The following is a 14,786-nucleotide window of genomic DNA, read 5'->3' as shown; positions in this document are numbered from 1 at the left end:
TAAATTCAGGGATGGGGTTGGGAGGATAAACCCCCTTCTTTTTGACCGGGGAGGGCATTGGAGCATCCCCCCCCCCCATGTTTGTGTTGAGAAACGGAAAAAATGCACATCTTGAGGTCATCTTGTTAAATGAATACATTTATAAAAATGTCTTAAAAGTAAAACGGAGAACAGGCCAAAAGCTTTCAATGCACGGTTTTTATGTAAGGTTAAGGGACGTAATCGCGCTAGTTTGCAATACATGTGCATTTTTATAATGAACAGCACCCCCTAGTATCACGTGTTGTCCAGCAAACCCCCCCCCCCTCCCCCACCCCGGCTTTTCGAATTTTCACGTCTGGGCCAATTTTGGGATTTTGCCGTGTGGTCGTCCCCCATCTTTTCAACTGCACTGCAAAAAAAGTTGGGTAAAACACTGTTGGGCAAGTGTAATTTCACCCAACATAGGTTTGGAATTACCTCATTGTGGGTTGATTTGCGTAAAAAATTGACCAACTATTGGGAAGAATTTGCGCACGAGTTGACTGGTCTACATATCAACCAGTTTTGCACAGCGTTTTAACTGTTAAGCCGATACGGATTTACGCCGCTATGGGGGCGGAACTTCAAGAAACGCAACACTTCTTATCGAGGTAGTGACTTTGGAAGTCACAACAAATCAACATCGAGAAAGACAAGGAAAAGTATATTATTATTATCATTATGCATTTAATTGGGTGCTAATAACTATAAAGCGAAATAACTGTATTTCTACAGAATATAAATTTCAGGTTTTCACGGCCAAAATCAACAAAAGTGTATTTCATCATCACACATTCAAATTCGCAACGTTTTTTAAAGTCTGAGCAAACCATTTTTTTTGCGTCATACACATTATTTGGTTTTATAGTTTTCTATTTCGTTTGCAAACATTTATTTCTACATTTTTATTATCCTATACAGTTGAACTACCATTTGTTGTCCCTTTGATGCAATTAACGTAACAGCCATTAAAGCGCATACACTAAATATTTATATAATATTGGATGGCTTTGAGGTGGATACAAGAATATATTGCACTCGCTATGACAATATTGCACTCGTCTTCGACTCGTACAATATTGTCATAGCTCGTGCAATATATTCTTGTATCCACCGAAAACAAGCCATCCAATTTTCTTATTATTATTTATATCAGGCTGACTTGATCCGCAAGAAGCACAATTCAAGACACTGTCTGTTTCGTTTACATCAAACGTTTTGAAGCTGCCACTGTAATTAATAACAGTGCGCGTATACCTGGCCTTCTGCGCGCTGCATGCGCGCAGCGTGTTCCGTGTTCGACGGTACGCGCGCGCTACGCTCTGTTGAGTGGTTGACAACTGTGACTTTCTATGCTCTTGATCAAGCGGGAACCTGCGAAAACGCCCGGATTGACTGAAAGCATACAATACGTGGCTCGCTCTATTTACAAAAAAAAAATATCCTTAAACACCACAAAATTCAGCTGCCTAATTACTTACCGATACGCATTGAATATCTTAAAATACAACGAAGCGTGTTTTTTCTACCTCCTTGGTTGAACGAAAACTTGCACAAGAACAGAGAAAACAGACAAATATCACATTCATCGTTTCAGAAACAGTCTTGATTTGTTCCTCATATTCAAAACACAAAATCTGACATAAAAATAATGTTTCAGTCTTGACTCAAATTATTAAAATGAATGCAAGTGTGTAATCTCTGGTTCTCTATCAGGTGAGTAGCTTCAACGCATTCAGCATTCCGAGGACAGCTGTTACTAAGGGTTCTTTTAGTAAAACGTTCAACCTGATTAATACATTAAGTATTTCTGTTTTCCACATGAGTGGATGAAAGAACACGCTTGTTTAATACATGCTTTATTAATGTATCAAATTGAATTGCTTTTAAGGGAAAAAAACATTAAAACATTAATCCAGGTCACTTTCTTTTGACCCACTCTGCATATCATATATTCATTAATCATACGTTCCGGGTAAAAAAGAATGTGCTAATAAAGGTTTTCCCTGTAAATACAACTCTATTTAAAGTCTCATAATTTATGATATAAATTTGATGGCAAGATACCCTATTATTTCGTTCCACTACATTGTTACGGCCAATAGGCAATTTAAATTCGAAATTTGTAAATACAGTTTAATTCAGGAATATATAGCACTGCGTAATTCGTCTAGTTTCACCAAATTCGTGGAGATCGGCTTTGGATTGAAAAAGCAAAGTCGTCTTTTGTAATTCATTTAAATGCAGGGAAAACCTTTATAGTAAAAGAAACGAAGTATTCCTCTTTTCCATCCGTATGATCCCCAGACCTGCACCAATTTGTATCTGTGTACAAAAGCTACAACCTAACATTAAATGGAATATCACCCTTAAAACTCTACATATCAACCCGTTTACATATCAACCCGTTTTGCACAGCGTTTTAACTGTTTAGCCGATACGGATTTACGCCGCTATGAGGGCGGAACTTCAAGAAACGCAACACTTCTTATCGAGGTAGTGACTTTGGAAGTCACAACAAATCAACATCGAGAAAGACACGGAAAATTATATTATTATTATCATTATGCATTTAATTGACTATTTTAACTATAAAGCGAAATAACTGTATTTCTACAGAATACAAATTTCAGGTTTTCACGGCCAAAATCAACAAAAGTGTATTTTCATCATCACACATTCAAATCGCAAGGTTTTTAAAAGTCTGAGCAAACCATTTTTTTGCGTCACACACATTATTTGGTTTTATAGTTTTCTATTTCGTTTGCAGACATTTATTTCTACATTTTTATTATCCTATAAAGTTGAACTACCATTTTTGTCCCTTTGATGCAATTAAAGTAACAGCCATCAAAGCGCATACACTAAATATTTATATAATATTGAATGGCTTTGAGGTGGACACAAGAATATATTGCACGAGCTATGACAATATTGCACGAGTCGAAGACGAGTGCAATATTGTCATAGCGAGTGCAATATATTCTTGTATCCACCGAAAACAAGCCATCCAATATTATTATTATTATTTACATCAGGCTGACTTGATCCGCAAGAAGCACAATTCAAGACACTGTCTGTTTCGTTTACATCAAACGTTTTGAAGCTGCCACTGTAATTAACAACAGTGCACGTATACCTGGCCTTCTGCGCGCTGCATGCGCGCAGCGTGTTCCGTGTTCGACGGTACGCGCGCGCTACGCTCTGTTGAGTTGTTGACAACTGTGACTTTCTATGCTCTTGATCAAGCGGGAACCTGCGAAAACGCCCGGATTGACTGAAAGCATACAATACGTGGCTCGCTCTATTTACAAAAAAAAAATATCCTTAAACACCACAAAATTCAGCTGCCTACTACTAATTACTTACCGATACGCATTGAATATCTTAAAATACAACGAAGCGTGTTTTTTTCTACCTCCTTGGTTGAACGAAAACTTGCACAAGAACAGAGAAAACAGACAAATACCACATTCATCGTTTCAGAAACAGTCTTGATTTGTTCCTCATATTCAAAACACAAAATCTGACATAAAAATAATGTTTCAGTCTTGACTCAAATTATTAAAATGAATGCAAGTGTGTAATCTCTGGTTCTCTATCAGGTGAGTAGCTTCAACGCATTCAGCATTCCGAGGACAGCTGTTACTAAGGGTTCTTTTAGTAAAACGTTCAACCTGATTAATACATTAAGTATTTCTGTTTTCCACATGAGTGGATGAAAGAACACGCTTGTTTAATACATGCTTTATTAATGTATCAAATTGAATTGCTTTTAAGGGAAAAAAACATTAAAACATTAATCCAGGTCACTTTCTTTTGACCCACTCTGCATATCATATATTCATTAATCATACGTTCCGTGTAAAAAAGAATGTGCTAATAAAGGTTTTCCCGGTAAATACAACTCTATTTAAAGTCTCATAATTTATGATGTAAATTTGATGGCAAGATACCCTATTATTTCGTTCCACTACATTGTTACGGCCAATAGGCAATTTAAATTCGAAATTTGTAAATGCAGTTTAATTCAGGAATATATAGCACTGCGTAATTCGTCTAGTTTCACCAAATTCGTGGAGATCGGCTTTGGATTAAAAAAGCAAAATCGTCTTTTGTAATTCATTTAAATGCAGGGAAAACCTTTATAGTAAAAGAAACGAAGTATTCCTCTTTTCCATCCGTATGATCCCCAGACCTGCACCAATTTGTATCTGTGTACAAAAGCTACAACCTAACATTAAATGGAATATCACCCTTAAAACTCCCATGTAACATACCTTTTTTTTGTTTAAATGACATCCTTAAATACACCATAAACCAATAGTTATTTACATTCATTTTCAATCAACGAATTGGTTTCAGAGCTTCAGTGAGAGAAGTCAATGAGTACGTACCGAAATGTGACGCGTATTCTGATTCACGCGCGCATAGCTTAAAGCTTTAGTCCATCATTTGTAATTAGTGCATTTTGTTCGTTTGAAGCAACAAAAGTGTTCAAAATCTAATGAAGGATACTGAACAACTTACTTGATGAGGTTTCAGCTCAGCTTCAGCTTCATATTCCGAGAAAAACAGCATTCTAGGATCTCAATTTAAAATCAAAAGTTGCTAAATCATGTTTCAAATTGTTTTGAATTGCAGCTTTACGCGATGTTGCGCACTGATCCAACGAATTATAGCAACCGCGCGCCCCTGTGCGTCGTTCCAATGCTTGTGCGCGCTGCGCCGAATAACAAAACGAACAACTAATTTAAATTTTCCTACGGTGCTTCTTAAGAAGCACCGTTGGAAATGCCTTCTTTCGTTGATTTCTTCAAAATGAGAGCTTGCCAGAAAGGATAATTTCACAGGGAGTTTAGTCCCCTTACTATCTTTCAACCAGTATGTTTTTCAACAATAATTACGCCGGTTACTTTTTGGATAGCTGCAAATGATGGACTCGGGCTTTAAGTGTGTGAAGAAATCAGCGCGTGCACACGTACCCCCTCAACGGTAAGGAAGGGAGAGTTGGGAGAGACCACTCGAAGTGACATTTGAACGCATTGACAACCGACGCCTGACGCTCACGCGAAGACACTCTTGCTTTGTGCACATTCAGAATGAAAATAGTCGTGCGTACTTCGCGCTACACTTGCGCAAACCAGTACGCTCACACGGTGTGTCCTGTCCACGTAGTCTAGTTGCCAGACCAAAAGGTTCTGATTATTTCTAATGAATCTTAGGTCAGGTATCCGCCACGGTCACGTGACAAAAACGGAAGGAATTCCTCCCGTTTCCGAAACTGTCCAAAGTTTACCGAATGCATTTCGTCAACACTCTCGGACTGAGCGCTCGGGTATTTCCGGGTATAAAAATAGGTTGTATTTACCTGCCATGTTCAACAATTTCACTTCATGGTTTCCGACACACCCATCTAGTTATATAATGGAGTGTCCAGCTCGCGAGCATCGTAAATAACTCCTTTTATGGAGATTGGCGCAAAAGGCACTACATTATATATATGGTTATCTGTTATGTATTTATCATATTGTTTAAACGATAAATACTTATGTTGCATTTTTATCAACTTGTAATTCTGAAAAAAAATATGTTCGTGATGTTTAAATAACTTCAGTAGATTTCCTGGTTACTTTTAACACTTCTTTCAATCAAATTTAATGGAAAGATGCTTTGATTTCGTTCCACAACATTGTTGGGTTTCATTGTTAATTTCAGAAGATAAAATTTTGAGTGCAGAGTTATTCACGAATATAGCACTTCAATTCGTCAACGTTTCGGCAAATTCATTGAATGATTAAGCAATGCACGTATGGAATTCAAATGACTACAACACATTCCCACAAAAGCGAGTAACATTAATAGTTTTCAATACAAAGCAAATCTTCCCCAGCTCATCCATGTCGAAATAATTACTGCGCGACATTGGTGAGTTGTACTTCACCCATAATATACAAATATTGAGTGCCTCAGAGTGAAATGGGAGGAATATCATCGCCAGGTAAAATCTGGACTTTTTTCATTTCACGAGGCGAAGCCGAGTGAACTGGAAAAGTCCAGATTTTACCGAGCGATAATATTCCTCCCATTTCACTCTGAGCCACTCAATATTTCTTTTAAATAACTGACATGTAGATCCTTGAAATTTGATATATTTGAACTTTTATCTCAATACAAAATTTGTGGAAAATGTATTTCTCTCTTCCAAACCACCCCTTCACGAAAAATGTTTGAACCCAACTTGGTAGCGCTGGCTATTTGGAACAATACGCGCTACGCACCATTGATCTCCATTAGTCCTTCTATTGGAGATCAATGATTTGCACACAAATACCGCGTCATGGAACAAGAATGATCCTATCTTAACTATTTAATAGTATTTTCCATTCCAATTGGGCGAATGGGACCTTTGGAGCCCCAGCGTGAATTGGAGTAATAACGAATATGTCACGTGATGAAAGTTCCACAAATTAAATGACAGGGATCTGTATTTCGGTTATTTAAAATAAACTATGTTCATGTATGAAATTCACAATAAAGCCTAATGATGTGGAACAAATTTTAAGAATCTATCCTGCGCATTGTTATGCTAGAAGTGACAAAGTAACCGGAAAAAAAATGAAGCATTCCCTTTCCATTCTTAGTTTTGCAAAATCAACACCTTTTATATGTCTAATCGAGTACAAAAGCTACAATCTTACAATAAAAGCAAAAAATAACTGCGTTGCTGTTGAAACCCCTCAGCCAGAGTCAAGTTATCATCCGGAAACCATTAACCTTTAACTCAACGTGGTGACCTTGACCTTTGGCCTTTGACCCCAGAACCAGTCCCAACATGCATGTACCAATGGGAAACCCCCTACCGAAGTTAGACGCCAAAATGTCATTTCTAACTCAAATTATCATTCGGAACCATTTACATTAAGCTCACCACGGTGACCTTGACCTTTGACCTTTTGACCCCAAAACCAATCCCAACTTGCCTGTACCCAAGGGCAACCCCCTACCTAAGTCAGACACCAAAATCTCATATCTAACTAAAGTTATCATCCGGAAACCATTTACCTTTAACTCATCACGGTGACCTTGACCTTTGACCTTTTGACCCCAAAACCAATCCCAACTTGCCTACTCCTAAGGGCAACCCTCTACCAAAGTTAGACACCAAAATCTCATTTCTAACTCAAGTTATCATCCGGAAACCATTTACATTTAACTCACCACGGTGACCTTGACCTTTGACCTTTTGACCCCAAAACCAATCCCAACTTGCCTACTTCCAAGGGCAACCCCCTACCAAAGTTAGACATCAAAATCTTATTTCAAAATCTTATTTTCTTAACTCAACATGGTGACCTTGACCTTTGGCCTTTGACCCCAGAACCAGTCCCAACATGCCTGTACCAATGGGAAATCCCCTACCGAAGTTAGGCACCAAAATTTCATTTCTAACTCAAATTATCATCCGGAAACCATTTAACTTTAACTCATCACGGTGACCTTGACCTTTGACCTTTTGACCCCAAAACCAATCTTAACTTGCCTACTCCCAAGGGCAACCCTCTACCAAAGTTAGACATCAAAATCTCATTTCTAACTCAAGTTATCATCCGGAAACCATTAACATTTAACTCACCACGGTAACCTTGACCTTTGACCTTTTGACCCCCAAACCAATCCCAAATTGCCTACTCCCAAGGGCAACCCTCTACCAAAGTTAGACACCAAAATCTCATTTCTAACTCAAGTTATCATCCGGAAATCGTTTACCTTTAACTCACCACGGTGACCTTGACCTTTGACCTTTTGACCTCAAAACCAATCCCAACTTGCCTACTCTCAAGGGCAATCCCCTACCGAAGTTACAACCCCAAACAACATTTCTAACTCAAGTTATCATCCGGAAACTAAGCTGCCCGGACGGACGGACGGACGTACAGCCATACGTCCGGACGGACGAACGGACGCCCTAGGCGATGACAATACCCCTCGAGCCTCTCGGCTGAGGGGTAAAAACCACTCTTAAAGACCCATGCACTACCCATGTATTACATGGGTATCTATATTAAATATAGATACATTTTTCATGACATCCTTAACACACCTTTGTATCCCATGTACATTCGTTTTCAATCAACTGTGTTTTTGTGGTATTGAACGTAAACATTGATAAGACAGGTGAGCAACTGCATGATAACATAAAGTGTAGGATGACAACTGTGCAGTTCAAAGAAAAGACCCCCCCCAAAAAAATAATAATAATAATAATAAAAAATAAACAAATAAATAAAATATTTTAAAACACATACACCCCAGCCCACAAAAAACCCTCCGGCCCTTTGTTAGGCCAAAAAAAAATTAAAAATCGGTCTCTGGTCAGACCGAAGTTCCGCAAATGATGCGGCGACGCGTTTTTTTTTTTTTTCAAGCTAGAATTGTACAGACAAGGTGGGTACTATTTTGCTTTTTGTGTCCTCATTATACATTGGTGTTCTCCATAATTTGCGTTGGTGCCCTTTATCATTTGCCTTGGTGCAATTTCCCCATTCCTTGGTGCTCCTTGGTACAAAAATTTGAGGAGGTGCGGCAATAGAGGGCGCTGTTGTAGCTTCCGTGTTAATTTGAAGAAAAAAAAAGGTTGACGCGCATGATTAAAATCGACGCGCGCGCTGACCAGAGACCGAGTATTTTTTTTTTGGCCTAATGAACGTTAACACATTAGATCTCAGGCATTTCAACCTTTTCCCGGAAATGTTCCGGAAAAAAAACCCAAAAATAAAAAAAATAATAATAATCAGAAAAAATATGTGCGGGAAATCCAAAACGTACTGCGAATCACTCGTATTGAATTACCAAAAAGCCTCGGTTATTTCTTCGTCTTAAAGGGAATATACGACATTTGCTTTTGCTGTAATTTTAAGAAATGGATGTTTTGGGGGTCAGTATTTTATGGCAAATTTGTTACACTGACTTGTTTGAAGTTTAGCTGGCTTGTACCCGTTCATTATGTGTGTTATCTATTGCAAACAAAATGTGTACTAACTAAATACAGTAAATTGGGGGCATTATTTTGAGAAAAAAAATGACAGCGTTGGAAATTGTACAGAAATAGCACTTTTCTTGAAAATGACAGCACACCAGGTGCCATGATTTTACAGGATGTTTTAGACTGTCTTCACTTAAACAGTCCAGTAAGGTATTTCATAATAATTGAGTAGTTTTGTTTTTTAATGTTTGCAAATGTTGTATATTCCCTTTAACTTCAATCGTGAACACCGTGTGCTCCACCTTGTCTTGTCCTTGATCTAATACTGGAAATAGTCGGAAGAGTCGTACGGCGCATGTGCACTTCGTGAAAAGTGGTTTTCGGGGTCCTGTGAAGAAAAAAAAAATAATAAAAAAAAACCTAATGGAAACTTTAATTGATTGGATAAAATCAGTAAGCTGAAGAACTTTGAAGTAGCATACATACAATGAACTTTGTCTACCATTTGTCATTTTATTTCACTTAGGCTATCCTTCATTTGTCAGAAAACAATTTTTTCATGTAGAAATTTGAAACTAAATCCGCTGCATTCTATGGACTTTTTTGTGTGGTAATTTCCAATTTAAAGTAAAACGTATAGTCGTAGGCCTAATGTCATTCTCCAATAATTGTGTTTAATCAATGTTTTAGATACAGATGTAGTATAGGTTTCCCATCCAATTGCACACCTTGCTCATTCAGTCATGCAAAGCTTTCATTGAAACAAAAATGAACACAATTGAATTCCGGAGCGGGACTGAAATCAAAAGCTAACGTAATTAAATGCAGAATTTAAGCAACGTGCTGCCTACTTTTAACAGGTGCATGAAAATACCCTGAAATATTTTCACCTCTCGCTAAATTGACCCGAGTGTGAAAACGTTTGTCCGTTTTATGCAATTTCGAATTTTAATTAATTTTTTTGTACGATTGAAAAACAAAAGCCAGTTTCGAAATTGGACGGGAAACCTATAAATGACAAAAACTGACTACATGACAATGTACATGATGGTATGAGGTAGGGGGATACCATAGAGCTATATTAAATGGCTCTATGGGGGATACTATAACACTTTGCTATAGATGGTGGGATGGGAGGGGCTGCGGTTGATTATTTAGACTTGAGATGATGTATTGGTCACTGTCAGACTAATAGATGAAGCTATTCGATTTCCACGGGACGTTATATTAAACAGCCAATCGCGACAAACAAGGTTTTCTTGAAAAATAAACATAAACCGCGTAAAAAGCCACTTCAGCTTGTGACACGCTCAGCATAGTAACTTATAGGACTGTAATTTTTTTGATTGGCAAATTTCCAGTGGTGTTATTTAATATAGGGGATGGGTGGTAGATGCACGTCCCTCCACTTGCTTGAACCCCATCCTTGTGCCTTAAAGTTCCGAACTCCTCTGAGTGTCCCCTACAGAAAATAAGGTCCTTCCTGCAAATTTGATCCAAGTTACGCCTCCTATAAGGCAAGGTCGGGTAGGTTATGGGGTAAAATGACGCGGAAGGGGTGAAGACCGACAAGAAGTGAGTTAGAATAGGCTGTTCACCTGTTGCATGAATGGTGACCTCCCCACGGCCTGCTGCAGTTGCTCCATGGTACTCTCATGAATGCCTCCAAATGAATGCATAACACGAGGCAGGTCTCTACTGTAGTCATCTGGGCGATATGGCATCTCGGCTCTACGCATGCGTACCACAGAAGGATGGAAGACTGGAATCCAGTCCTCACTCCGTCTTCGGTTGAGGCCTCGACCACCAGGGTGATATTTCTCGACTTGAGAGCGCAGACGAATCGTGACAATCATACACAAAGTCATGACTACGATAATCATCAGGACTGCGACTGCCAGACCAATTATAACTAGGAGGAGAATTATTGTAATCACACGGTCAACACCAAAAATGGGGTGAGAAATTCAACAATTGCAAGTTAACAAGTTTTTAAAAAATACTCAGCTTTAGGTTATCAACGGTGGAAACTTGGATCTATCAACTGACAACGATACGGGTTGATACTTCACCGAAACGGGTTGAGGATTGTTGGTTGCACAACTCAGGTTGTACTGCAAACCGCATGGAGTTTTAAATTAAAAACCAAGCTTGTTATTATAATTCCGCCTTTCTTAAAAGATTTACAGCCTGATGCCAGTTAGCCATGACATGCGGGAAGTGTGATATCTCAAATATAAGTCAGCGAGCTGAGCATTATGTGGATAACTTAAAATTGCAATAAAATACCTGGAAGAGCGCTGGTTTGTGGCGTGTCATAGATTTCCATCTCGCAGCGGTCGCCAGTAAGTGAGGCAGGACAACTGTACATAAAAGTAAATTTTAGATTAGTAGAGAGGAAAGGTAACTGAAGTCAATTTCAACAATAACAATATAGAGAAGATAATCCGCATGAATATACATACCTACAGTTGAAGGCAAATACTGGGTAGAGACCGGTCACCTCACACGTTCCACCGTTACCACAGTAGTCAGCAGGGCAGGTTGATGCCGACTCTAATAAGCAAAAGAGGTATCTGTTTCAAGCAAAAGTGGATTTGGAGCTTTGCAGAGAAAAGAAGGAATCGTGACAATTCTTGTCTATCCGGTTCGTTAGTAAAAACGTCATACACGCCCGCGCACCACTGATTAATAGCGCCCATTGGCTACAAACGCTAGAGCTGCGTTAACTTCCGGTTTCAATCGTGCAGAAAGTGCTGGAGGTGACGTCACACTAACGAACCGGATGGGCTGGTGCGCCGACAAAGAGGGCGCGCGGCCTATTTTGAGAGCTCCGTGGACAGCGTGCGCGTACTGTACTGTACTGGTTCGCGCGCGAATGTGCAAAAGCTATAAGCCACCGCGTCTTCGTGTGAGCGTCAGGCGTCGTCGGCGCGTGAATACGTTCGAATTCAACTTGCGATGGTCTCCGAGACTAATCCCCGCCTCCAATAACTTTGGATATACATTCGAAATACGCAGTGGATGGATCGGGAACCAGTCTAGGTCACCCCAACTCTCCTTTTCTGATCGTTGATGGGGTACTTGTGCACGGAGCACATAAAATGTGTTTTTCATGTACAAGTATTAATTTCCCAACGGACGTAACCTCGCCTGTCCAACATACGCTGATCAATTAATTGTTTGTCCAACTCTTAGAAATAGTAAAAAATCGTGTAAATGCTTACGGCTTGTGGTTACATATTGCGTGTCTATCTCCAGATTGTCCTCGTTATCATCCAGTCTGCTGGCGTCTTGTATGGAATTCTGGATGGTCTCTACTGATGGGATCTCGTCAACGGGTACATTATTATCAAAAAACGCTGCGAACTCCATAATCACACTGCCACCACTGACGATAAGTATCCCGATGACACTTCGCACAGATGATGTTTGAGGGTGTCCTCTTAGTATGAACAAAAGCTACAAAGTGAAAAACAAAAGAGATTTCCACCCTTACTCTACTCCTCACTTCCTTATTGCACTTCACTGTCACTTAATTGGTGCACATGTACCATTAAGTATATTACCATAGCCTCCACAGTAATCAAATACCCTCACTTCCAACAAATCTGGATAATACAACTCTCCGAGGTATAAAGCACAGGAAGGGACATAGTGACAACAATCAAGTGGATAAATCGTGCGAGCTATTTTCCTAAACCGTGCGAACGATTTCTGAAACAGTTCGAACCGCAACATTTTGAATTACGGAACATTTTAGGAAATCGTCCACACGTTTTGCTCGAGTTCAAGCAACTCCAATAATCGTCTTTTACAACAGTCGCTTCCCGTGCTTTGTATGCATCATAAATGCATTGTCTGCATGTACACCATCGCTCAAAGAGAGTCTGGTCATAGAGGTTAGCGTAGTGTCCTCTTTTCACCTTTCTCACTGACTGATTCATTGACGGACTGACCAACTCCCCGATTGACTGACTGACTGACTGACTGACTAGAACCTATGAGCCTATCAAATAGGATTACTTCGTTACGCAAATGAATGGGTTAAACCCGGCTTCCATGATCGTAATGAATGAAAAGACTTGGAGTCGAGTGCAATAGCCATTCTTTATCAATTCGGGCGATTTACAATAGAGTGCGCCACCAAGGGTTTGTCAAGGAGAATTCAGTTTGTTTCCAGTGCATTGTGGGAGATGGTCGACCAATTCGCAGCCCGGGACATTTGAAATTGTTCGTTTTTTCCGGTCATTAGTTTCGAATATGCCTCAATCTATAACGAATAAGCTCAAGTTGTCTACTGACACTCATTCAAATGGGCCATGTTTTATCGACCGTAAACTTTAAAAACTGACTCTTCATGGCAAACTCTTGGTGGCGCACTGCATTGTAAATCGCCCGAAATGAATTTAATTTTGTGTTCATTTGGGACCGCCTGTACCAGGATTGCTTAGTACATTCGTAATATTCTCAGTTAAATGCTGACAATCGTAAGGGAGTGAATTTGCTTAGCAGGAGGTTCGCAATTTACTCAATTTGGAATATAGTTACTTACCAGCTTTTGACCGATTTCCAAATTTTCTCTACTGGCAGATGAGCCAGGATTTATGAAGGATGAACGGAAATTGATGGGCACATCATTGACACCGAACACTCTCAGTCTAAATATGCGCACGACTGTCCCTGTATAGAGACAACCAGATAATATATTGGGGTTTTTTTTGTGCGTGCACCAATGCGTCTTTTAAAAGGCTTAAGTTTCAAGTAAAACTGATGGACACAAACAAGATGGAAACCCTAAACTTTACGGACACCTCATATACATTTCAATTGACAACTTAACTTTTGAGATAATTTTAATGAACATGTCTTAAAAAGTTCCCTTCAAACGTAATTTCATGACGCACTAAGCTTCTTTCATTTCTCAATGCCACGACACGATACGACTTGCCCATGTGCCATCACCAAATTGTGAAATAGTGAAAGGAGTGTTATTACCCAAGATAACCTTGTTACAACTGATAATTTAGTAACCAACAGATAATGTTTCACCAACCGATAATGTCACACAAGTTGACCGATACTATAACCGATAATGTAACAGAAATTGACCGATAGTGTAGTAAAAATGTACTACACTATCAGTCGATTGTTGTTACATTATCCGTCTTAACCGATAATGTAACAAAAAACAAAAATTTACCGATAGTGTAGTATAACATTTACTTATCAGTCGATTGTTGTTACATTATCGGTCTTAACCGATAATGTAACAAAAATTGACCGATAGTGTAGTAACATTTACTACACTATCAGTCAATTTCTGTTACATTATCGGTTAGTGATACAGTATCGGTCAATTTGTGTGACATTATCGGTTGGTGATACATTATCAGTTGCTACTACATTATCAGTTGTAACAAACCTGCTTGACTCCAAACTGAGCAAAAACAAAGTTGCGCGCACTTTGCAGTTGACAGCAGTACCACAAGGGAACCTTCACTGGGGACAAATATAGTCCGTATTACGTGGCAGGTAATTTGGCGGCTTTTCCCCTCCATTTTATTAAATAGGCCATTCAATAATATTTTTTTTAATGAAATCCTTGAAAATGCACCTTGTGTCCCAATTAACCTTATTTTCAATTTTCGTTTTGCCATTGTCAAGGGTATTTTGGTGCCTTTTTATGTTTATCTGAATATCCATATTCAGGAGCAAAAGTGTGATGTCATTTCAGGCAGAAACCTTAATGTTATAGCCAGTTTCAGCACACAAACTT

The sequence above is a fragment of the Patiria miniata genome, unplaced genomic scaffold, assembly GCF_015706575.1.
Source record: "Patiria miniata isolate m_02_andy unplaced genomic scaffold, ASM1570657v1 HiC_scaffold_29, whole genome shotgun sequence".
Taxonomy (NCBI): domain Eukaryota; kingdom Metazoa; phylum Echinodermata; class Asteroidea; order Valvatida; family Asterinidae; genus Patiria; species Patiria miniata.
The sequence above is the reverse complement of the archived record's forward strand: the minus strand, read 5'-3'. Positions refer to the sequence as shown.